Source organism: Eumetopias jubatus, unplaced genomic scaffold (genome assembly GCF_037043125.1).
Source record: "Eumetopias jubatus isolate StellerSeaLion01/CBP00866 unplaced genomic scaffold, mEumJub1_p1.0 scaffold_9, whole genome shotgun sequence".
Taxonomy (NCBI): domain Eukaryota; kingdom Metazoa; phylum Chordata; class Mammalia; order Carnivora; family Otariidae; genus Eumetopias; species Eumetopias jubatus.
Window position 1 is genome coordinate 12,682,780 of NW_028274815.1, and position 23,437 is coordinate 12,706,216.

The window sequence follows — 23,437 nt, forward strand, 5'->3', positions numbered from 1 at the left end:
ATGAGCCATTAACTGTGGATAGGTGTGACTGAGGTTTGACCAGAGTCCTATGGGAATGCAGAGCAGGGGACAGGGTCTCCCTTAACCACACTGCTCCAGGCCTGCTGGGAAGAGGGTGGTCCACCCTCTTTGCTCAGTGTTGCATCTCCCGTCTACACCCCAGAGATCCCCCTCGACTGGTTCCCCTTGGGCTCCTTTCCTTATCATATTTGGAAACAGGAAGATCCTCCAAGTGGTGGAAGGGACAGATTCTGTTTTCATTTCTCGATGATGCTGGTACTATAACCTATAAGACAGGTGACTCTCATTGTATTGTCAGGCCCCAGAACACGAGCCTGGACAGGCTCCGGAGGAGCCTCTTGGGTCCGGGTCACAGCTGAGCAGATGGTGAGGCCGCCTTGGCTGTTGTGTGTCGGTAGCAATTTGGCCTGTAGGCCACCTGATCACTGCAAAGGTCAAGGCCGGGCTGGCTGAGGCCTTCCCTGGTCAGAGGCAGAATAGGCTGCCCGTAGGCCCATGCTTCAGGCTCGAGTGGGCTCCCTCATTGCTGAGGACTTACCGAGTCAAGAGGCCGAGAGGATGGGCAGAGGTCAGCCAATCAGATAAGTGGGTACAAAAGAAGCCGGGGCAGGTGGTGGGAGTTGGCATGAAGAGGTCAGGGGTCAGAGGGTCCAAGGTTTGAGACAGGAGTCGGGAGGCAGAGACAGGCCATTGTGGAAGGGTCTGGGGGCAACAGAGTGGAAGAGTCCAGGACAACAGCCAGGAGAGGGGTCTCACTTGCAGCCGAGTCTTAAACCCTCCTGGTGGCGTGAGAATGAAGAAGAGGACCCAGGGAGAGGGGCGGGGAGGCTGTGCAGTTCATGTACTGGGCAGAAGGGAGGAGAAGCCGGTGGGCCGACACCAGCATTGTGAGGTGGCCCTTGGCCGCAGTCTTCCCCGGGGGCATCCTCCGAAGGTCTCTCCCGGAGCTTGGTGGAGACACAATTCTAGAGCCGTGTCGCTGCCGTGGGTGGGTCCTTGGGATCCTGGGACATTTGGGAGGGAGAGTTCCCTTCCTCTCTCTTTTCTCATTTTCCTGCGCAGGCCTGGGTTCACTTTCTGTGTCAAAGAACTCCCTTCCACTCTTCATCTGTGCATCTCTCTATTCCCCGTGCACGGCACACAGCCATCTCTGGCGTCGGGAAGTCACGATTGCCCAAGTGAAAGTCCCCTTGCAGTTGTCAAATCCCCACAGACACAGTCCCCAAGGGTTCCTTTGGGAAAACAGCCTCAAGAACTGGAGGACAGGATGTCGAAGACAGCCAAGCATGGGTCGTCAACTTCCGGGAGAGGAAGGAAGCCTGGGAGTCTTTGGGGCCATGCCCTCGCTTTCGGTTCTGTCTTTTCTGCTCCCTCCAATGCTGGGCCCGCTCCCAGGGCTGAGCAGGGAGGGGCACTGGAAGAGGCCAGGAGGGAAGAGCCTGTGAATTCCAGAGGGGTTCCTGAGTGACCCCGAGGGTCAAATTCTGTGTGCCTCATTCAGGGAGGTCATGGGGCTGGGAAGGGACCGAGCTGCTGTGTAGTGGACATTCCGTGGAGACATTCTGGGCTGCGAGCTGGGGGAGGGAGCCAAGGCTGAATCCGAGTCCGGGAGCCTGGCATGAAGCCTCCTGCTATAGGCAGAGGAAGCCCAAGGCACCCTTTATTGGTTTCTGGCTAGGAAATGTGGGACTCAGTTCAGGAACTTGGCAGCTGTACTCTCCTCCAGGAAGACCCCCTGGTAACCCTAGAAGGAAACGATCACACCTAGGGGTTGACCCTAGGGATTGACATTCCCCTGGTTACGGACATGTGTCTCCATGTCCTACCATCCACAGCCCCAGTACCTTCTCTAGGGCTGGTCCAGTCTTGCCCCTTCTCTGGTCTCCTGGGCGCCCAGCGTGGGACCTGGCCTGGCCTAGGGTACGGTGAACATTTCCCCTGTGGAATGACTTACCTCTTGCCAAGGGTGCGCTGTGTTGGGGTTTGGTAATAGAGATAGCAGAAGAGTCTAGAATGTTGCTCAGAGCACCTGGCTTCCTTGATTTCTCACCTGCTAGCTGGGCATAAGATTCCCCTCCTTGCCTGCCCCTCCACAGGGTGCTCCCGGGAGCACATAAGAACCTGAATGTCAAGTATGAGAAGTCCACCAGCAATATTAGGTGAGAGGTGGTGTAGAGTAATGGTCAGGGCCTGAGTTCTGTCACCAGGCTCCCAGGGAGTAAATTTGGCTCTGGTGCTGGAGAGACATACAACCGCGGGTGAGAGGCGAGAGCTCCTTGTGCCACAGATGTCTCATCTGTAACAGGAGTTGTCATGAGGATTCCATGGATGAATTTATGTAAAGCCCTTGGAACAGTGCCTGGAGGTGGGGGATAGATGGAGGCGGGGGTGATCTGTGCTCCAAATTTGGGGACTCTCTTCCTGATTTCAGGTTACCAGTCTTTCAGACAATACTATTGCTTTCTATGCTCTGTGCGCCATCTTGGTTCACTGAGGAGCAAAGACGGGAATGTGGCAGCGCAGCCTCCAGAAGCGAGTTGGGTTGGCCTGGATCTGGCTCCTTCTAGCTCCGGCTCCATAATTCTTGGAGCAGACAGTCTTCTTTGTATGGGGAAGTCAGGCCTAAGCACCTGCCCTTGGGTGAAAGCATCCAGTTCTCTCGGCACTCCCGGCCTCTTGGTATTTTCCTGGAGCATTTTCTGATCGTAGGGGAACTACCCATTCCTGTCGTTGCTGGGAATCCAGAATTGAGCCGGATGTGGCCCATGCCCAGGTGAAGAAAGGAAGTCCAACAATGAACAAATAATTACCAGAGTGTTGTGTGGTATCAGAAAGTGCGGCATGATAAGACAGGCGCAGAGCAGGGCTTGGCGACCTAGGGGCAGGGGACCAAAGAGGCCTCCGGGGGAGGTGGGAGAAAGCACAGGCAGGAAAAGCAAGGATGGAGAGTGTTGCACATAGAGGAGCAGCAGGTACAAAGGCCTGGTGCTTATGAAGAACCGAGCGGCCCTCCCTCGCTGTCTGGGTCCGATAGAAGGTCTTCGGACGCTCGGGTGCTTGTCTGGGGTTTTATCCCCATTTGTGGAGTCCTCCCTTTTCTCTTTATCCCTGGTCCTGGCCATGAGCTTTTAGTCTGGAACAGGGCTGGCAAGCATTTTCTGAAAGGATCACTTGGTAAATATCCCTGCAGGCTGCCCAGTCTCGGTTGCAGCTCGGGAAGCTGCCACTGTAACGTGGAAGCGGCCATGGGCGCTCTGCAAATGAATGAGCGTGGCTGTGGGCCAGGAAGACCTTATTTACACAAACAGATGGTGGTTGGATTTGACTCATGGGCCGTAGTTTGCCAACCTCTGGCCTGGAATGGAAGGCGGGCATGGACCAAGTTGTTACAAGCAGGTTGCCGTTATCTCTCTCATCGTGATTTTTCGCCCACAGTGGTCGATGTGTAGATTCTCTGGAACTCAGTGCAGAGGCTTGAGTCGCTCATGGCCTTCAGTTCATGCAACATCCCTCACTGGTCCCTGCCAGGCTCCTCTTCTCACTGATGTACTCGCCGGTCCTCATTCCCAGTCGCCTCTTCCCAGGCGACCGTCCCAATGCCTCTGCTCTGTACCCTTGAAATCATATGCATCTCTCTGAAGGAGGTTTCTCTGTGTCGTGTATTTTGAAGTTATATAAATGGCACCGTGCTATCCACAGTTTTGCTTCTTACTTCTTTCCCCCATTCCACGCTGCATTTTTTTTAAAGATTTTATTTATTTATTTTTTAAGATTTATTTATTTATTTGACAGAGAGAAAGAGAGACAGCGAGAGAGGGAACACAAGCAGGGGGAGCAGGAGAGGGAGAAGCAGGCTTCCCAGCGGAGCAGGGAGCCCGATGCGGGGCTCGATCCCAGGACCCTGGGATCATGATCTGAGCTGAAGGCAGACGCCTAAGGACTGAGCCACCTAGGCGCCCCCACACTGCATTTTTAGAAAATCTAAAGCTGAGCATACATCTAGGTCTTTGCTTCTAAATGCTGCAAAACATTTCACATTGTGCACCATCACATTCTCCTTATTCATCTCCCCGGTGATGATCAGTGTTTGGTGCTAGCTCTTTATCCCCACAAACGCCATCATATCTTCCCCGAGTGGAGATGCTCATACCCGCCTTTCCTTTTTGGCATACCCTGCTGTCACAGCATGCGTCCCTTGGGTGTCTGCCTCCACCCTGGACCATGAGGTCCTGAGGTCCGTTGTCAGATCCATATTGGTACCCCAGAGCCTAGCGAGGTGCCTGGTACTTTGGAGAGCCAATAATGTTTGGTGAATGAACTAGCCTCTGAGGGGAGGACTCTATCAGGCATCTTTTGGATGAGCACCTGGTGACTTCCAGTTGTTCTCCAGCAGCAGGCTGGTCACAGCCCTCACCCCAGTGGTACCTTTACTCTGTGGGACCCTGCCCGCCACCCCCACAAAGTGCTTTCCCATGATTGCTTCCTGTTTGGTTACGGGTTGATTATCTGACGGGCTGATTTCATTTCATGCTGTAAATTTGGTAGTATAATGGGTACTTTGATGTGTCAACTTGGCTAGGCTATGGCGCCCAGTTGCTTGGCCAAACACCAGTCTAGGTAGGTGTCACCGGGGAGATGTTTTTTAGAGCAGATTAGTGTTGAAACCAGGACACTGAATAAAACAGATTATCCTCTGTAATGTGGGTGGGCCTCATCCAGTCAGTTGAAGGCATTAACAAAAAGAATGAGATCCCCCAAAGAAGAGGGAAGTCTGTGTCAAGACGGCCTTTGGACGCAAGATGGCAACATCAACTCTTTCCTGGGTCTTCGGCCTTTAGGCTTGCCTTACAGATTTGGGACTTGTCATCACTCATGATCACATGAGCCAATTTCTTACATTCTTTTCCCCTCTCTCTCCACCCTATGTCTGTTTCTCTAGAGAACTCTACTAATATGGGGAGGGTCAGGATAAATCTACTCCAAAGTAAGATCTTTTTCATGACATTTAAGGCTTCAAGGGACTTCAGGAGACTCTATCTGTGACAGTATCTAGGAGTCCCCTTAGCAGAGTGCCACCACACACAAGCACAGGCACCAGATGATGATCCTGAAATTTGGGTTGAATCAGTGAAATTCAACAAAGACCCACAGTAACTCTTTCCTATGTCTGGATTTAGATTGTGCAAACCATCTAGTTGATCTGGGGGCCAATTCTCACCTAAACCTTGATCATATAATGATCTATAAGATCACCCATTAAACCAAACTCAGCCATGATACAAGAACCACAACAGCCAGCCCAAGAGGGCACGAGTGCACACCCCTCAGAGCAGAGAGCACCGGAAGATGGTTAGAGGGAAGGATCTACTAGCTGATCCCTTGTATTTTCTAAGTTTATGGAACATCCGTTACTGTGTCTCAGGCACTTGGTGATTTTCATGACAACCTTGCAAGGGTTGCTTTATCAGCCCCATTTTAGAGATAAAGAAATGGAGCCCAGAGATGCCGAGTCTCTGTCCGGAGCACAAGGGTAGTCAGTAGTGGATCTGTATTTAAGCTTGAGTTTGTGCTGTGAGACCAAAGTCCGTGCTCATCCCATTGCGCCCTGACTGAGTTTCTTTCCTCCCTCCTTCCTTCCCACCAAGCGTATGTTCTCAGTGTGGGGGAATCTACAGTTATGTTTTCTTTTTCTTTCTTTCTTCTTCTTTTTTTTTTTCCCCCTACGTTTTCTTTTTCTCATGAGGCTCCCGGGCCCAGAGAAATCCTGGGATGGTGAGACAGTCTTGTCTTGGACGTGTGTGCAAAGTGATCACAGAAGTGCAAACAAACTATTCTCCCCTGGTGGTGTTGGGGGCTCAGTGGTGTAGATGGGAGAGTGTGTGGCAGGGCTCCTGGTGCTGTGTACAGGAGGGAGGCCGGGGTGCCATGCAGGAGGAGCGAGGATACCAGAGGAAACAAGGACTTTGCAGGGCTGCACGTCCAAGGGCAGGTCAAGAGCCAGGCATCAGGGTGGGATGCTGTGGGGGTACAGAGCCTGTGCCGATGACGGAGGCCATTGGCAGTGTAAGGAGCTGAAAGGGTATGAGGCCAGAAATGCAGGCAAGACCTTGGAAGGTGGTGCCCAGTGCTTGGACTCAGGACCATCGGGGGCTTTTGTTCAGGGGTGGGACGAGGGTAAGGAGCATGAAGAACTCATTTCGGGTGCAAAATTTAAGGAGGGCCAAAATACTCAGTCACCGAGTTAGAGAACATCAGATTAGTGCAAAGGGCACAAATGTTGTGATCCGAAGGGACACCTGTACCCCAGTGTTTATAGCAACATTATCCACAAGAGCCAAACTATGGAAAGAGCCCAGATGCCCATGGCTAGACGAATGGATAAAGAAGATGTGGTACATATATACAATGGAATATTACTCAGCCATCAGAAAAGATGAATTCTTACCATTTACAACAACATGGATGGAACTGGAGGGTATTACGCTGAGCGAAATAAGTCAAGCCGAGAAAGACAATTATCATATGATCTCACTCATATGTGGAATTTAAGAAATAAAACAGAGGATCATAGGGGAGGAGAGGGAAAAATGAAACAAGATGAAATCAGGGAGGGAGACAAACCATAAGAGACTCAACTCTAGGAAACGAACAAGGTTGCGGGACCGGAGTTGGCTGGGGATGGGGGTAACTGGGTGATGAGCATCAAGGAGGGCACGTGATGTAATGAGCACTGGGTGTTAGATGCAATGGATGAATCACTGAACTCTACATCTGAAACTAATGATACACTCTATGTTAAGTAATTGAATTGAAATAAAATAAGTTTCCAAAAAAAAGAGAAAGAAATTAGTGCAAACATATCTATGATGAGCAACAGAGCAAGCTTTTAAATAAAGAAAGGGTCTGAGTCTTTGCTTGCATGACCCACCTCTTAGCTCACCCCAATCCTGTCTCTGCTTTTGTTAAAAAATCCAGATTCCTGCTCCCCACCCCCCCGGCCCCAGACCTACTATCTCAGTCTCTCCAAGAGGAACCTTATTATTTTCCAGTGCCCTGGGTGGTTTCTATGGTTTTGTTTTTTCTTTTGAAAAAGAAAAACATGGCCAATAACCACCTGTGGGCACTGGGCCAAAATACAGCTTCTTGCCTCACTTCCATACCTTCTGCATCCGAACGGGCAGCACAGGGACCTTGGTGGTTCGAGCTTTAGCAAGGGCCTCGGGAGCTTCCCACCACCCAGGCAAGAAGGCAAGTAGCAGGGATGGCAAGGAGATGTTTATGCTGACAGGTCCCAGCTTTGGGAAGACCACTCAGGCAGGCCCAGGTAACCGGCACCGTTCTGGATGGGGTTTTCCATTTTTCAGTTTCCAAAAGGGAAAAGATCCTGATTGTTCAAGGCTGCACACATATCACATCCCTGCAGTAGCTACTCCAGGAGGCTCTGGAAGAGAGCCCTAACTCCTGGCCAGACAGCTAAGGCCCTCCACACCTGGTCCCTCCCTTGGCCCCTAAGCGTTTCGCGGTCGGGGCTGCAGGTCTGTGAGCGTCCATGGACCAGGCTCGCCACGGTCCTTGGGCTGACTTCTCCCTCGGAGCCTCCCCCAGGCTGTTCCTTCTGCTGAAGCACCTTTCCTGGTTCCCTCTACTCCTCTTTCTGGGCTGCTCCGACCTCTGCTTTTGTTCCTCTGGGTGTTTGTCAGAGCCTGGAAGCCTCCTCCTTCCTTCTGCATTCCGGAGTGTTCCTCCAGAAGCAGCGAGATGCTCCAGAGAGCTCATGGGCCGCGGAGTCGGCAACCTTGGCTCCAGCTCTCTGCTCCACCTCTTCCCAGCCTGGGCGACCTTGGAGAAGTTGGCTGCCCTTTGGTTTCTTGGGACATAATATAGTTCCCTCGGTGGTGGTGGGAGGGTCAGAGGCGACGGTGGAAGCCGCAAGGTGGGAAGGCATCCCACTAATGAGGTTGTTATTATTCACAAGTCACCCAGGGAGGGCCTCTCCCCCCCCCTCCCGCCCCCCTGTGCCCCGGGGAGCCACGAGCCACGGACGGACCTTCTGCTTCGCCTGCCGCTGGCCGTGGTCGTGAATGTAGCCCCCTGCTCCTTCCACGACGAGGGCACACCTAGGAGGCAAGTCCTCTGAAGAAGCTTATTTATCACTTACGCTATTGTAAAACAAGAAATTTTACAAAGACTGAAGGTGAGGTGGAGAAAATTCCTTTTAAATTCTCTTAACTTTTTAGTCTTCTAGGAGAGTCTGGGAAACACCCTTTTACAGAGGGCCCTGAGGGGGCCATGGGGGGGTGTGTTTTCTCAGTCGCTGGGCAATCTTTCAAGGAGACAGGGCCTCTCTCTCTCGGAGCACTGTGTTAGGAGGAGCAGATGCGGTTGGAGCCACACAGCCCGTGGCAGGGACGTGGGAGGTGCCAGGAGGCCCAGGCTGGAATGGGGGAGATACACCCCCTCTCGCGTGTGTTCCGGTGCCGGATGTTGGTGTGAGCCGGACAGATTTGGCTTGAGGTTTCATCTGGGCAAAGACAGAGTCAGGAGGGGCTTATTTCTTTGTGTTTTGACCCTACTGATGAGCACGGATGGAAAACTCAATTATCAGTGAGGTTAGGGGCAGGGCGGGAGGTCAGGGCCTAACTGCCCACTCTTCCTCTGGGCGCTGAGAGAGTTGATCTGCTCTCTGCTGCTCCAGGAGGAGGAGGCATTGATCAGAGTCAAAGGTCATGTGTCATCAAAGGCGGTCCAGGAATAAAGGGAGCCCTTCCCAAGGATTCTAGAATGGCCCCCGAAAACCCAAGGCGATTCACTCCTTTAGTAAGCTCACGTGTGCCTTACACTCAAACCGTCCAGAATTCTGGTTGCAAAATTTACAAGAAAACGTGGCTTTATTCTAGGGTAGCTTTCAAAGATTTAGGATTTGAAGGGGGAGGGGTTGGAAGCATTCTCTTTCTAGCCTCCTCAGCCAAGAATTCAGAACCCTCTGGGGGAGAGACTACACATGTCTTCCTTTTTTTTTGAGGAAAAACAATTCATTAAAAAGTTCTTTGTATGAGTCTGGACACCTCAAAGATAGGACCCTAGCCACCCTTGTTTCACACTTATCTTTTCCCATGGGAATATTTCCTCTTTAGATGGGGGTGGGAAACCACACACACACACACACACACACACACACACACACACAGCAGTTTGAAAGTTGGAAGTTAAATTTAAACAATCACATGGCCAGTGGATTGTATAGAAAAACCATAAAGACAGGAAAAAAAACAAAACAGTCCACCAAAAGACAGACAGACAGAAAGAAATTCAGAGGGACAAGGAGAACGTTCATGCCTGAAACCAGAAGATAAAAAAAAGAGTACCATATAGGCAGATAGGGTCCTAGCCAATCATCATCAGGTGATTTAAAATATGACAAGCATCCCCATGTGCAAAATGCTGACGTCCAGGGGAGAAAGGAGTTTCCCAGCAGATGTACCTATATATTTTCCCTAATACTTTCTTGTTCTTTACAGTGAAGTGTGGAAAATGAACAAAGGGGCCAGCTGTGCATCTAACTTTGCAGTTGTCAGAGCAAGTTGAACACGGAGAGGATGGAGTTGACGACACATGAAAACAGGTTCAAGAGCAGGTCTGAGTCGCAGCTGAGAACGGGGCTGAGGGAGGCGGCAGCATCACTACAACCAGCATCTGGGATCCCCCTGCGTAGATGCTGGTGTATATCCACGTAGATCTCCACATCGACCCTTGCCTATGCAGGTATACACACAAGTGTATCGGGGTGTTAACTGGAATCTCACTATGCGTCAGAAGTCTAGATCACCTGCCTGAGAAAGTTGGCTACCATCCCACAAACGAGCCCCAGAGCTCATTTCTAGATTACGGAAAATCGAGCACAAGGATAATGTGTGCAGGGCACCGTGTTCCTGGAACCGTCCAAATTTTACTCAATGGAAGGTTCACTCTGACAACGCCATGTCGCCTAGAAAGCCCTCCCCACTTGTGCTGTCTCGGTGAACTTACCCTCCACGCCTCCTTTGCCGACGGCCCCCTGGAGGGCTGCTTGCTCCCCACCCGTCGGCTAGAGGTCTGGCCCGTTCTTGATAAGCTCTTGCTCGTGTCTCCTCTCCCCACCGAGTTTGGAAGCTCCCGGGCAGGGACCACTGTGGTCCTGCTGCGCCATGTTAGGTCCCCTGCGAAGCCCTACTGGCTAATCAGAATAGTGGCCCCACCTGGACATCAATATCTCTGAATCAAACCCATTTCCTAGGTCCCTGTTCATCTTGTCAGTAGGATAAGACTGTCGTTGGAATCATCTTGTCTAGTCATGGAAGGGCTAACAGCGCTCCTGCTCATCAGCCTGTGCTCTGGTTTAGCTGGCTTTTTTTCTTTATTCTTTTTTTTTTTATTTTTCACAACAAGGCCTTCTCGAGGAAGGGGGCAGGGCATTGATGGATATTCTAGCGCAAGCTCCTTATCTTGCGCTAGTCTGATGGGTACACTTCGAGGTGCACTGACCAAGAACATGCAGTCTTCACTGTCTTCATTTGACAGACGCAGGCTTAGAGGTTGAGAGAGAAGAAGGAGCCCGTCCGAGGTTTCACAGCAAGAGACAGAGCTGCAGTTGGTGGCTGGGCCTCCTGACGCGGAGGTCTAGGACAACAACAAAATAGCAGCGTGGAACTGTCTGTGGCTCTCACACACGGTCACAGAGCACCCGTGGAGTGAGGCCGACAATCAGACGTGGCAGGATTCGGTCTCTGCCCACGAAGAAACGGGAGCTCGGGGAGGACAAAGCCTTGGCCTCAGGCATCGAGGAGGAGGATGCTGTCAAAAGAGGGGACACTAGGCTGTCCCTGCCCCAGCTCCGCACCTGTCCCAACATACCCAGCTTCAGGTGACGTAACGTGGTCCTTCCTGCTCCAGCAAACGGCCAAGAAGTGTGGGGACAGGCTGAATGTCTTTCCAGGCATTGTTAAAGATTGACGGCAGGTGGGAAGATCCAAGTGCTACGTTCCGGAAAAGTCTCAGCCGTGGCAATGCTCCAGGTTCTTGGCGGCACCTTCTGTAATGGAGCTTAATCTCAGTGAGGTCTCACGCCCGTGTGTTGTATGAGTGAGCCCTGCTAGTTGTCTCAAACCCCCTTTGGAACACAGCATGGTGAAGATAAATACGGAGCTCACAATTTAATCTCAGCACGTGCTAGCAGCAAGCACGGCGTCTGACACGAAGTGCTTTGTAAATGGTGGCCCTCAAGCAAATGGTAGGTATTATTCTTATTTCTGAGCCTGAAACAACCAGGTGTTTGACATTTTCCAATTAAAAGTACGGGCCTGGGATACTTGCCCTTTAAAAATGTAACACCACCCATAAAAATCTCAGTTTTTTTCATTTTCATTTTTTAAGAACACAAATTAGGCCAATTAAATCGTTTAAATGACATTTTTTTTTTCTTTTGAGCAAAGTGAGCCATGCACAGGAACCAATAGGTCCCTCACAAAGATTTGCTTTTTCCCCTGGAGCAGACACCCATGGAAGGGACAGCCACACAGAAATCCTTTTGCAGGTTTTACAACCCTGGCTTGGCCCAACGTTCACGGGCCTCGCATAAACCTCTCGTTGCACGTGGTGAACCCGTGAACACTTTTTTTCTACTCCAGCTTCCCATCTGGATGCTAGTGCGCAGCGGGCCGGGAATGGGGTTTGTGGCCTCGGGGTCTCCTCGGGGCCCAGGGATGCCTAATGGGGCCTTGTTGGGTACACTGAAGGGAGCTGACCTGGCCGATGGGCCTAGACATCCTGTCGTTTTCCCCAGGAGAAGTGAGGAAGCCTGTGGAATGAAGTCTGGGCTTTCCGGAAGGACCCTAGTCTGAGTGTAGAGAAGAATGGGGAAAACCTCTGTTTTCTTGATGTCTGCCTTTTCTGATTTAAGTGTCCAGCAAATATGATTGCTCTAAGAGTCTGTCTTTGATGTCCAGTTGGGGTTGCAGCCAAAAGCTGACAATTCCATGGGGGAAAATCCCTATTCTAATTCGAACATTGCTTTGCAAACTCAACTCACAAGTTTTCAAAAAGATTTCAAGGTCCACTGCCTCTGGGATGAAGCTGAAACTCCTGGGCTGGCCCTGGGTGGAGCCGGAGAGCCAGGTCCGTGGAAGTGACTGGAACTTGGTCCTGACATGACTGGTTCCTTCCTAGTTGGGCCTGATTTCCTCCTTTCTGAGATGGTGTTGATGATAGCATATAAACCCTTCAGGTCTTTGTGAAGATTGAAGGAGGTCATGACTAAAATGTCAGACCTCCCCAAACTCTGAAGACCTCGCTCTCTCTACCTCCTATTTTGCCTTTCCTCTTGATTTGTTAGGTACACTCAGAGGCAGGCGTTGGCAGAGGTATGTTGAGGTTCTAGTCTTCAACAAGCTCATACCTGGTGGGATGCACAGCCAAGGAGACTGATAATGAGGTGGCACCGGGTGTGTTTATTGGCTCAGAGAGGGAAGATGTGGTTCTGGCAGTTTCTGCTATCCCTCAGGGTCCAGGGAACACCTTCCCCAGCTTCATGCATCCAGCCATCTTTATATTCATTGCTCCTCTTGCCAGGAGTGCCTTTCGTTCGGTGTTGGGGGCGGGGGGAGAGGGTGTGCACAACAGAAGGGAGACACAATTGGTTCTGTTCCCTGGCCCCGTAAGGGCTCATGGCCTCCAAGGAGAACTCCAAGGAGATACAGGCAGCCGCTGGTCTGCTCCCAGGCGACCATCTGTGAGGGAAGCCCTAAGAGGAAGAACATGGCTATTGTTCAAAGATGGGGACAAGGGGCTCTGTAGGTGACAACCTGCAGCTCCAGCTCAGAAGAGACAGGTAGGCAGGAGAGTTATTCCCATATGTGGGTCACGTCACAGTCAAGTTGTCAGAAGGGAAGAAGATGAACTTGAGTTTGTCTAGAGAAAGAACATTCAAACAGGATAGGGCCATCTGAAGACTCAACCTCTCCCTTGGGTCCTCAAAAGGACCCAGGAGTGGCTATTTGGGCGTTGGGCTGGCAGGGGTCCTCAGTGGTGGGGGCAGTGGCCGAGAATCGAAGGACCTCCGTCCACCCAACTCGCGGAGTCTTGGAGGGCAGGCATGTCGGCCCGGCAGGCCCTGTCTTATCAAGTATGCCCTGTCCCCCATCTCTCCCTTGAGCACAAAAGCCAGTTGTCTGGGTAGCTCAGAGAGTGGGCACAGACCATCCTCTCTTCTCTGTGTCATTAATGTAATCTATTTGATCTTGAGGGTGGTTTTGTTTCAGTTTCTCAAGGGAGTGGGGGGGGGAGGGAAGAAGGCCTTTCTTCGGACTTTGAAGACTAGAAACACTTAAACGTGAGAGTTAAGCCGAGGACGAAACCCATCTTGGGTCCTCTTTTCCTGGTCAGAAAAGAGCTAATCCTTAATATTTCTTGGAGAGTCACCTCTTCTTTGGAATCAAAGTGTTTTTCTTATCATCATTGCTAACAATAGTACAAGGTTTTTTACATTTATTTATGCACTTCTTGCATCTTATTTATTTATTTATTTGTTTATTTTCAGAGTGGGGTAGGCAGAGGGAGAGAGAGAATCTCAAGCAGATTCCTTGCTGAGTGCAGAGCCCGATTCGGGACTCGATCCCACGACCCTGAGATCATGACCTGAGCTGATATCAAGGGTCGGATGCTCGACCGACTGAGCCAGCTGGGTGCCTCCATCTTGCCTCTTTTTCAAAAGGCTTTTGACATACCAGTAAAATAGGTTTACGGTGAATAAAGGAATCATGACTAAGAGAAAACAAAAATAGAGAAAAGATGGTAGCAAAGAAAAGGTAAGAAGACAAAATTTCCCCTCCAGAGGCCTGGGCAGTAGCTAGATGTGGGCCACGACTCAATTCTGAGCTCCCTGGTAACCACAGTAATGAGGGAAACACTCGTATCCATGGTTCGTGGTATCAACAAGAAACAGAGCTGCCTCCATAACGACAGACTCTGGATGATGTATGAAGAAATAGTATCAGGAAAATTCTCTAAAAGATCTAGCTATTAGGAGATATGACCCTTTGGGAACTCTCAAATTCATAAATATCTTTAGGGCAGCATTTCCTGAATTGTGTTCTGTGAAACGCTGATTCTGGGAGACATCAAGAGGTGGTTCCTCAGAATCAGATGCTGTGGCCAGATAAACAGAGTTAGTGTTCACATGTATGTCCCTCTTGGAGATTTGCAAAGCATCCATTCTCCTGAGGACTTGAAGGAGTCTGCCCAGAAGAAACCTGGTAAATTTGGTTTAAATAATTATTTCCCTAAGTTTTTTGGCCACAGAACCAGTATTTGGGGGAATCCCTGAACTCATGAAGCCAGACTGCTTTTCCTGGACCTTTGTGGGAACTGGAGTCTGCAGAAGCATTTTCCACAAAGAAAGCCAGGTTCTATCTCTTTAGGAGAGTCACTGTGTACATGGGATTCCATTGACCTTTCTCCCTTCTGCCCCTCGTGCGCAGACTGAGTTCTTCCCTCAGCAGGAGCATCTGGCCCCAGCTCCTACTTGTACCTGGTGGGGGCGGCCCAGGGAGCTGAGGCCTTGGGGGGCCCTCAGAGTTAAGCATCTACAATACGAACAAAACTTTTGTGGCCAAAAGGGACTCTTCCCGTTGCATCATAATGTCTCTGCCAACAAATCGCAGTCTCTCTTTTACCAAAGATTCCCCAGGACCCCCGGGGTGCGGTGAGAGAAAGAAGGCAGTGGGTGGGAGAATGCTGTCTTGCCACATCAGTGCAGCAAGATTAATACGTGGTACATATCTGTGGGACCTCAGGGAGGGGACTGAAGGCTGGCAGTTTCCGGTAGGCTTCTTGGAGGAAGTGACACTTTAACAAAGATTTAAGAGATTGGCAGGAGTTATATGCAGGGGGAGGCATGGGGTCCCATTTGGGGCCTGGCGGGAACAAATGGTCAGAATTGGCTTTGGGTAGAACAAATGGCAGAAGAGGCAGCTGGTAAAGAGCAAGAGACAGCGGGCCTGGCTGACGAGTTTGGGTTCCTTGTCCAGGGAGCCGAGGGGAGGCATCGAGGGACCCCCGGCGGGGATGGCAGGGCTTTCCTACTAGAAAGAGCCTCGTAGCACTGACGCGTGATGACGCGGAAGGACACATAGGGACTAGGAGGCTGGGGCCAGGCTCCCGAGCCACCCGCCCCAGGCGGTGGCTGCAGGAGAGGGCTAGAACTCCCGCCTCTACTCTTGCTTCTAGTGGCTTTGGGGGGGGGCGGGGGGGGGGCAAGACAAACTCTCCGTGCTCCCTGGAGGATTGGCGTTCTCCCTGGCTGGACGTCAGAACAAATTAAGGGCACTGTTTCACAAGCCCCACCTGGCCGGCAGCATGGTCAGGCCAGGCCGGCAGGGGAGATGTGTCCCCAGCAGCATCTTGGATCTTGGCCAATGGCCTCAGCACGAGAAAGGCTCTCGGTGTCCTGCCGGTTTAGTGGACAGCGTACAGGAGTACGAGATCCTATGGCGACCGAAGGCCTGTGTCAGTGTCACGGTCTGAGGTTTTTCGTGCTCACCAATGTGGAAAACAGAAGCCTCGTGCCCTGTCGGAACCACGGCTGGTTTACAGAAGCGGCCGGAAGCCGTGGGGGCAGCGGCGGGCCACCACCCTTGCATTTCCATTTTGCAAAGTGTGCTCATGAAGATGATCTCCTTTGATTTCTGTCTTAGTCGGGGTCCTGGATGTTAGAATAAAAATACCATAGACTGGGGGGGCTTCAACAACACACAGCTGTTTTCGCAGTTCTAGACGCTAGGATACCCAAGATCGAGGTAGTGGCAGGTTCCGTGTCTGGTCATAGGCGGCCCAGCTGCTGTCTTCCTAATGTGCCTGCACGGGGCGGAAGAGAAGGGCGGGGGCCTCTCTGGGGTCTCTTTTGTGGGGGCACCAATCTCATCCGTGAGGATGCCACCCTCATGACCTCATCGCCTCCCAAAGGCCCCACCTCCTAGTACCATCACATTGGGGGCATGATTTTTTTCTTTTCTTTTCAGATTTTGTTTATTTATTTATTTGAGAGAAAGAGAGTGGGGGTGGGGAGGAGCAGAGGGAGAGGGACAAGCGGACTTGACGCAGGGCGCGACCTCACGGCCAGGAGACCAAGACCGGAGGCGAATTCGAGTCGGATGCTCAACCGAACGAGCCACCGAGGTGTACCTGGGAGTTAGAATTTCAACATAAGGCGTCAGAGAGGAATGAACACGCGGTCTATAGCGCACCGCACTCCCCCTTGGGACGCTGGGGTTCCTTACATCCCTGTTAGTGCATCCCGTCATCTGGATGGTCCCCCTCTGGGCCAGGTGCACCCTCTCAGTCCACGCACGGCCTCGGGTGCTGCCTTTCGCGGCACTCACACCACATTCAGATCATTGCTCCATTGGTGTTTCTCATCGCATGAAGGCAGAAGGCAGAGCCCTCCATCAGTTCACAGCTGTATCTCCAGAGCCTAGCCCCGTGCCTGGCACATCCCGGGCTTCAGCAATACTGGATGAATGAATATATGGGAAGTTTTACCTTCCCATGGCGAAACAACAACAACAACAACAACAAAAGATGCTCAAGCTTCAGGAAAGGTTGCTCCACCTGTGGGGCAGCTGGGCTGGTGGATCTCACTGCGGGTGAACCCGAGCATCGGATCCACTCGTGTCGGCTGAGGACCTCCGTGGTTTCTGGAGTCTGTCCACCAGTATTAGCTTGTCAGGATTCCAGGGCGAGAAGTTATTTCGGTGAATTCTGCAGAGTCCGTTGTTGGAATTCCACGGAGATATTAGCCGATGCCTGGTGATGCTTTGAGGGGGTGGGGATAGGAGGGGAATTTTAAAAAAATGACGTATTTTGAGGAAATAATATGTTTGCTACAGAAATCTTACAAATGCGGGTCAGCAAAAAGAATTAAAAAAATAAATGAACAAAACAATTATCGCACCCCTTTGGGGCCCGGGGCGACTTGGGCCTCTCCTCCGTCTCCTCGCGGTCTCTCCTCCCTGTGGCTTCAGGGTGGCGGGAATGCTCACATAGCCAGCAGCTCAGGGCTCCAAATAGCCGTGTCCCAAGACACAGTTAGGCGGAACCTCTATTATCTCTTGTGACCCAGCCTCAGAAGTCACTCGGCCTCATTTCCACCGGATTGCATTGCTGGAGGGAGTTACAAATCTCCACTCAGGTTTGAGTAGAGGGAGCATGAACCCCACCTCTTCGTGGAGGAGTTGACCATCCCACGGTAGGGAGGGTATGTGGGAAGGGAGACACACTGATGTGGCCATCTTTGGGAAACACGACTTCTCGCAACTAAATCTCAGTATTTACTGTTAATATGTTCAATGAAGCTGCAATCATTTCAACTGGGAGTTTTTTGTTGTGACGCTAAAGTAAAAAACAAATTCTCGGCTAAATGATGCATAAGGCGCATTACACTGTGCAGTGTTTCTCGGGTTTCAGAAGAATTAGAGGAAGGCACTTCATTTGTTGCTCACAAGTTCCTGGTAGAGATCATCACCCCCCATTTTACAGCCATGGAAACTGAAGTCTAGAAGGGAATAAAAAAGAATTTCTGCAATGTTAGCACCAGATGTGGTTGGGAGTGGATCTAAATTTTCTGCTCCAGTCCCAGAGGTCTCTCTTCTACTCCAGGTAATGCCACCTGCTGTGATTAAAATCCACCAGGGGTCACATTCCACTCCCAGAAAATTGTAACACTGACCCAGGAGGTAAGACTTCCTTTTTAATGTTTTAACTTTAGCGTGGCCTTCAGCCTTTAACTCTAGAATGGTGTGTACCGAGTAAATATTCACCCAGTGCTGGATGACCAGTGTTTTATTAGCTGAAGGAATGCTCCAGCCGAAGGGGCTGGGAAAACGGTGGTCCAACATTTGAAAATGGCACCCGGTTCTTGGGTGAGCAAATCTCTGAAAGTCCTTACAGCTGCCTGGGCATCTAGGTGGGTGCCTATCTCTGGATGAAAAGCATCAGGACTGATCAGACAATGATTTGCACTCTTGAGAGACTTGTAGAAGCCCCGGCTGTCATTCTTGGAGATCTCACCTAATAATCCCATCACATGTGATGCGACTCCAACATTCCATATTATGTACTATGGGGTTTTCTTTACTTTTGCTACAAAAAAGTTCAAAAGAACTTCTACAATTTTGCTTTTGAAATTATTTAGCTATGGGTCACTTAATTAATTTACAGTAAGTTCTTTTTTTTTTCCCTTCTCGATCTATTTGGAAATTCATGCCAAGTGAGAAAATATAACCTACACACTGTTTACTAGCGTAATGAAATGTTCACAAGTGATAAATTTAACAATTAATGAAGTGGCATATGACATAACATTATTTCTTTTTGACAATTAATTAAACATTTATCTACTTTGATTTTGCTGTTTTTGTTTTGTGTTTTAGAACCAATAGTTCTTTTTTCTCAGCTTTCAAATATTTTTGTGGAATTCTAAAAAGCTCATAAGCCAGATCCTGTAGCTATGGAGACTGACAAATAAGATGGCTGAGGCTCGTGCTTTCCCAATGGAAAGAGCCCCCCAGAGTCCCTGTGGTTGTGTCTTCAAAGCTGAAGTCACGAAGAGGAGTCATCCCTCATTGCGAGCTGTCCTTTGGGTCAAGTGTGCAATCTCCCCCTGCTCTAAATGCTGTTGTTGGCAGGAAACTCTGCCACTCAGTCAGTGGAACAAGCTGGTCCAGGAAGATGACCAAATAATTCAGGAGGCTCTGAGTGCTCCATCATGAATTCAGACGGTCCAGTTCTGGTCATCGGTTCAGACAGATCTGAAATACCAGTGGGCCAGAGAGTGTGATTGTTGGAAAACTCTTGCAGAGAAGTAAATGGGCCAGAGAAGTGGACTTAAGTCCCGCTGTGGAAGGGAGCCGGGGTAGAGAAGGCCACTAACGTCGTTAAAAAGCCCGAGGTGTGGCAGAGGCTCTGATGAATTTCATCGGGCAAATCCAACATCTTGTCAAGGGGAGAATCAACTCCCCTTTACAGACTGGACCCCTGGGGTTCAGATAGGCCAGAGACAAGAACCCAGTCCTGCCTGATTCTGAGGCTCTGCTCTGTCTTCCTGCCACTGGGACAGAGAGAAGTGCTTACGATTTTTAGAGGAAATGAGCAGCATGTTTTGAGGTTTGTGCTTGGAATACCAGGGGGCTTAAGGGGATTGCAGGAGCAATGTCTTTTAGGATTTTCCGTTTGCAGAAGCCACAATCCTCTAACAAACACTCAGAATGAAAGAGCTGGAGACAGGTAAATTAAGGGCTTAGAAAGAGGCAATCAAGCCTTTGTCTAGAGTCGTGGAGCCAAGAACCCAGTTGGTTAACACATGCTCATGGAGTACCTACTCTGTGCAGAAGGGCCTGAGGGATGATAACCTCTTGGTCTTGGGCCCTCTGTTGGAGATAGACACAGAGGCAGATAGAAAGAGCTCTGGCCCAGTGAGTCAGAAGCTCAGAATTTGCAAACTTCTCTTCTACTCCCTGGCTGTGTGGCCTTAGACAAATGAATGGACCTCTCTGAGCTTCAGTTAACAATTTCTAAGAGGGGGATGATAATTCTTGCTGAACCCACCTCTCAGGCCTGTCATGTTCCCGCGGATCCTTGGTAAGCTACTGTGTGAGGTCAACCACTGTCCTCTTTATGACTCTCCCTGGAGCAGACCCACTCTGTGGGCAGGAGGTGTGCTGTTCCCCGTCCTCAGCACAGGGCCTGGCCCAGGGTAGGCAGGTACTCTGTGGGTCCGGGATGAGTAAAGCTGTAAGTCTCTTACATCTCAGCTGAAATAGCCTTTTCTAAAGCACGTGGACCTTAACTGGAGTCTTCCTGCCCTGTTGATACTTTAAATAATAAAGACAGTTTTTTTTCAGGCCACCTGGGTGGCTCAGTCGGTTAAGCGCCTGCCTTCGGCTCAGGTTCTGATCCCAGGGTCCTGGGATCCAGCCCCACTCAGGGCTCCCTGCTCGGGGGGAGCTCAGTCTGCTTCTCCCTCTCCATCCCCTCACCCCGCCTCCCCCCCACCCCCCCACTCTTGCTCTCTCTATCTCAAATAAATAAATAAAATCTTTTTTAAAAAAAAGACTCTTTCTTTTCAAGGATCTGAACTCTTAGGGCACTGATGGGAGTCTCTTTATCCATCCACAAGACTCTTCATTAAAGTCAACTTTTTGCAAAACAACTTTATGGCTTTTTCTGTAACAGCTACCTGAATCCCACAGCCCTCACCCTGGGAAGAGGGTTTCTCCTTTTTTGCAGCTCAACTTTCACAAGTAATACTCTCTTCTGATCCATACCCCTGATTAGGCGAGGGTCCTCTGTAACTCCTAGAATCGCAGCATCCCAGACTGTGGGCTCCAGAAGGGCCCTCGGGGTTCTGTCTTCCTACTCCCCTGTTGTAGCTTTGCACAGTGGAAGTATCGTAGCCAATGAGGTTTATCCGAGGCGCTATTATTGCTAATTGAAACCTACTCCCCTGTTGTAGAGGAGGGTCTACGGCAGAATGGGAAGGGACTTGTTCAAGGTCATGGAACAGAGCCAGTCTTGGAGTTGCGTCTCTTCCCCTTAACTCAATGGAAATGGTTCCTGTACAAATGAAAATGACTCTGGACAAAGCCAGTCATCCTCTCTAGAGACCTTGGGTCTCCGAGCTGTGCCCTGGAGGAGCTTCATCATCTGACGGCTTCCCAGCTCCGCCAAGACTGGTGCAGCACTCTGCGCAGACCCTCCAGAGAGGGATGCGCACTGTGCGTGTGTTTTTGGTCCAGCTCGCGGTCAGGGCAGCTGGTGGCTGGAGTGGCCTGCCCTGGGGTGCAGTGCTGTATGTGTGGAGGGACTTTCCTTCTCCCCGAGCATAGACTCACAGGGCCGTGGGAGGGGACGGGTGTCCTGGAGGTCGGGGCTGAGCACAGTGGTGGATTGATGGCCACAAGAGCAGTCCCGAATGGCCCGGGCTGCACCTTGTTCTGGAACATGGAGGGGTTATTGGCTGCAGTCACAGATTTGTCAAATTCCCAGCTGGCGTCTCTGAGCAGGGAGTGGAAAGGCCTGTGACTTCCTTCCTCCTTCACGAAAACAGGCCTGCAGTCTGAGGTCCTTGCTCTGTAATTATATGTAGGCAGGAAACAAATAGCTAAGACCTGTCTCTAAGTGAGGAAGGAAGGAAAACATCCAGGGCTCTGGGGATCCTTTATCTTCTGCTCTTGAGGCACTGGAATAATAAGACCTGCTATCTACTTTTAAATCTTTGCCAACCCTGGTGAAGACGGCATCATTAGCCTTCGTCCACAGATAAAGGATAGTGAGGTACCCATGGCTGCAGTGCTAGGAGATGGCGTCATGGAGATGGGACTGAATGAGACTTCTGCCTGATGGCGGTTCCGGCCCATTTCTCTCCCTCGGCTTTATGTGGCCCGGGCATTTTCTCTGATTAGCCCAGGGTGGCCGCTGTAACTTGCACACGATGCCCGACCACGGAGGCCGCAGTCCAGGGGATGCTTCCTTGTGTGGGTGGCTCGATTTTGCATCTGCCCAGGAGAAGGGCACCTCCTCCTTGGCACAAGGGCTCTATCGGCTCAGACGCCTGTGCCCACGGGGCCGCATCCTTTTCTAGTTCACACAAAGGGACTGAATCGGCCGGGGATGGCCTTATATTGGCGGTGGTCATTGTCACTTCTCTGGGCCTCAGTCTTTCCTCTTGAGAAGCAAGAATCTGACTCCATCTGCTGCAGGCCCCAGGGGAGCAGGACCATCTCCACCAGGCCATGCACAGAGCAAGGGTGAGGCAGCTGGCTGCACTCTTGGTATAATTGTAACCTGGCAGGTGGCAAGGCGATGCATCTCTTGAGTTCTTCTCTCTCCAGGGGGCTCACGGTGGTTCCTACGGGTCATTCCAACTCCTGGATTGGGTTTCAGTCAACGCAGACCATCCCTGCTGGACCGTGTGGGTAAGGAGTAGATGACCCTGGCCCTCACCACGGGGCTTCCGGTGAGCACCGGATGGGAGAAAGTTGTGTGTGTGGTGCCTCTGGTTTAGACACAGGCCAGGGGGCCGAGACAGAACAGCCAGCAGCACCTCTTTCCCCTCTGAGTGTGAAACTGTAAGGAGAGGGACCGAGCCCAGCCCTCAGCCCTGCCCCCACGGCCTCCACCTCAGTCACCTACACTGTTGGCCCTCCCTGAACGCGCCAAGCCTTGTGTAGGCACCATTCCCTCTTGCAAATGTCTTCACTTCCTTGTTCTTCCCGTTCCTCATCAGGATGCACCCTCTCTATGGCAAGAATCCCCAGACCTGTGCTTCTTCCCACACTGCAGTGCATGGCGTCTACCACGGGGCTGTGTGCACAGGAGGTGCTCTGGTTCTGCTTCTTGGAGAGGCGGATAAGTGAACGCCTGAGCGGTTCTGACCTTGCTGTGCCATCCCGGGGCTTTGTGACCTTGACTGGCTCCCCCTTCCGCTAGCAGGGCCTGGGCCTGACCGTCTCCCCTTGTCCACAGGCCCAGGCCCATTAAGCCGCCATCTTCTCTCACCTCATTATCGCCTTGGCCTGGGGAAGCCTCCGGGGATGCAGGGAGCCCCAGAGAGTTCAGAGGTTTCCCCTTGGCCCTCCCCCCAGAAGACAGAAAGCCAGAGCCAGAGGGAGTGTCTTCTTTGTGGTTTGAGAAAGGCCTTCTTTCCTGGAGCTCAGTAAACACCCCAGAGAGCAGTAGGAGTGGGAACCGGTGGCCCAGGCGCCTTCAGGTGGCTGCAGGCTTCCCAGAGCCCCGGTCTTTATCTCCTGGGCAGATAAGAACCCAGGCTTGGCTGGTGCTGAGCGAAGCGGAGCAGAAGCCCTAAAGCAGGGCGGGGCCGACAGTTTAGGTGGGGGTCCTGGGGAGCCAGAGGTTTGAACTCTGCCCTCCGAGGGGAGGAGGCCTTTATGGCCTGGGGGGGGGGGAGCCTGGGGCTGATGGGACAGCAGGGCCATTAGGGCAGAAATGAGGCCCCTAGACGGCCCCTTGGCACCCTGACTGCAGGGCGAGACAACAGAGCCCCCGAGGTGGGACCGGCTGCGGAAACGGGGCTCCATGGCTTTATTGACTTGTAAACGACACCATTAAGAGGAAGCCCTCACCTAGGCTGGAAACAGCTGTGTGAGCTGCTGTAAATCTGACCGGGCCCAGGCCTTCCCCCCCTTGCTCCCTGTCCCCCCCTCCCCGCCCCGGGGAAGGGGGTGCAGTGCGGGACTACCTCCCAGCTGCAGTTCTGATCCTTCACGGGAAGGGGGCTTATTCGTGGGAATGTGCATGGCTAAAGAAATACTTCCACAAAAGGGGAGAAAATCATTCCCAGAAGTCTTTGAGTTCTCCTCGAAGTCAGCCC

General features: G+C 51.4%; 1 pseudogene; it reads left to right on the forward strand.

Annotated features, from left to right (window-relative positions):
- The first annotated feature begins 20,475 nt into the window (after positions 1-20,475).
- Positions 20,476-20,596, forward strand: LOC114206056 (U4 spliceosomal RNA; annotated as a pseudogene).
- The last annotated feature ends 2,841 nt before the right edge of the window (positions 20,597-23,437 follow it).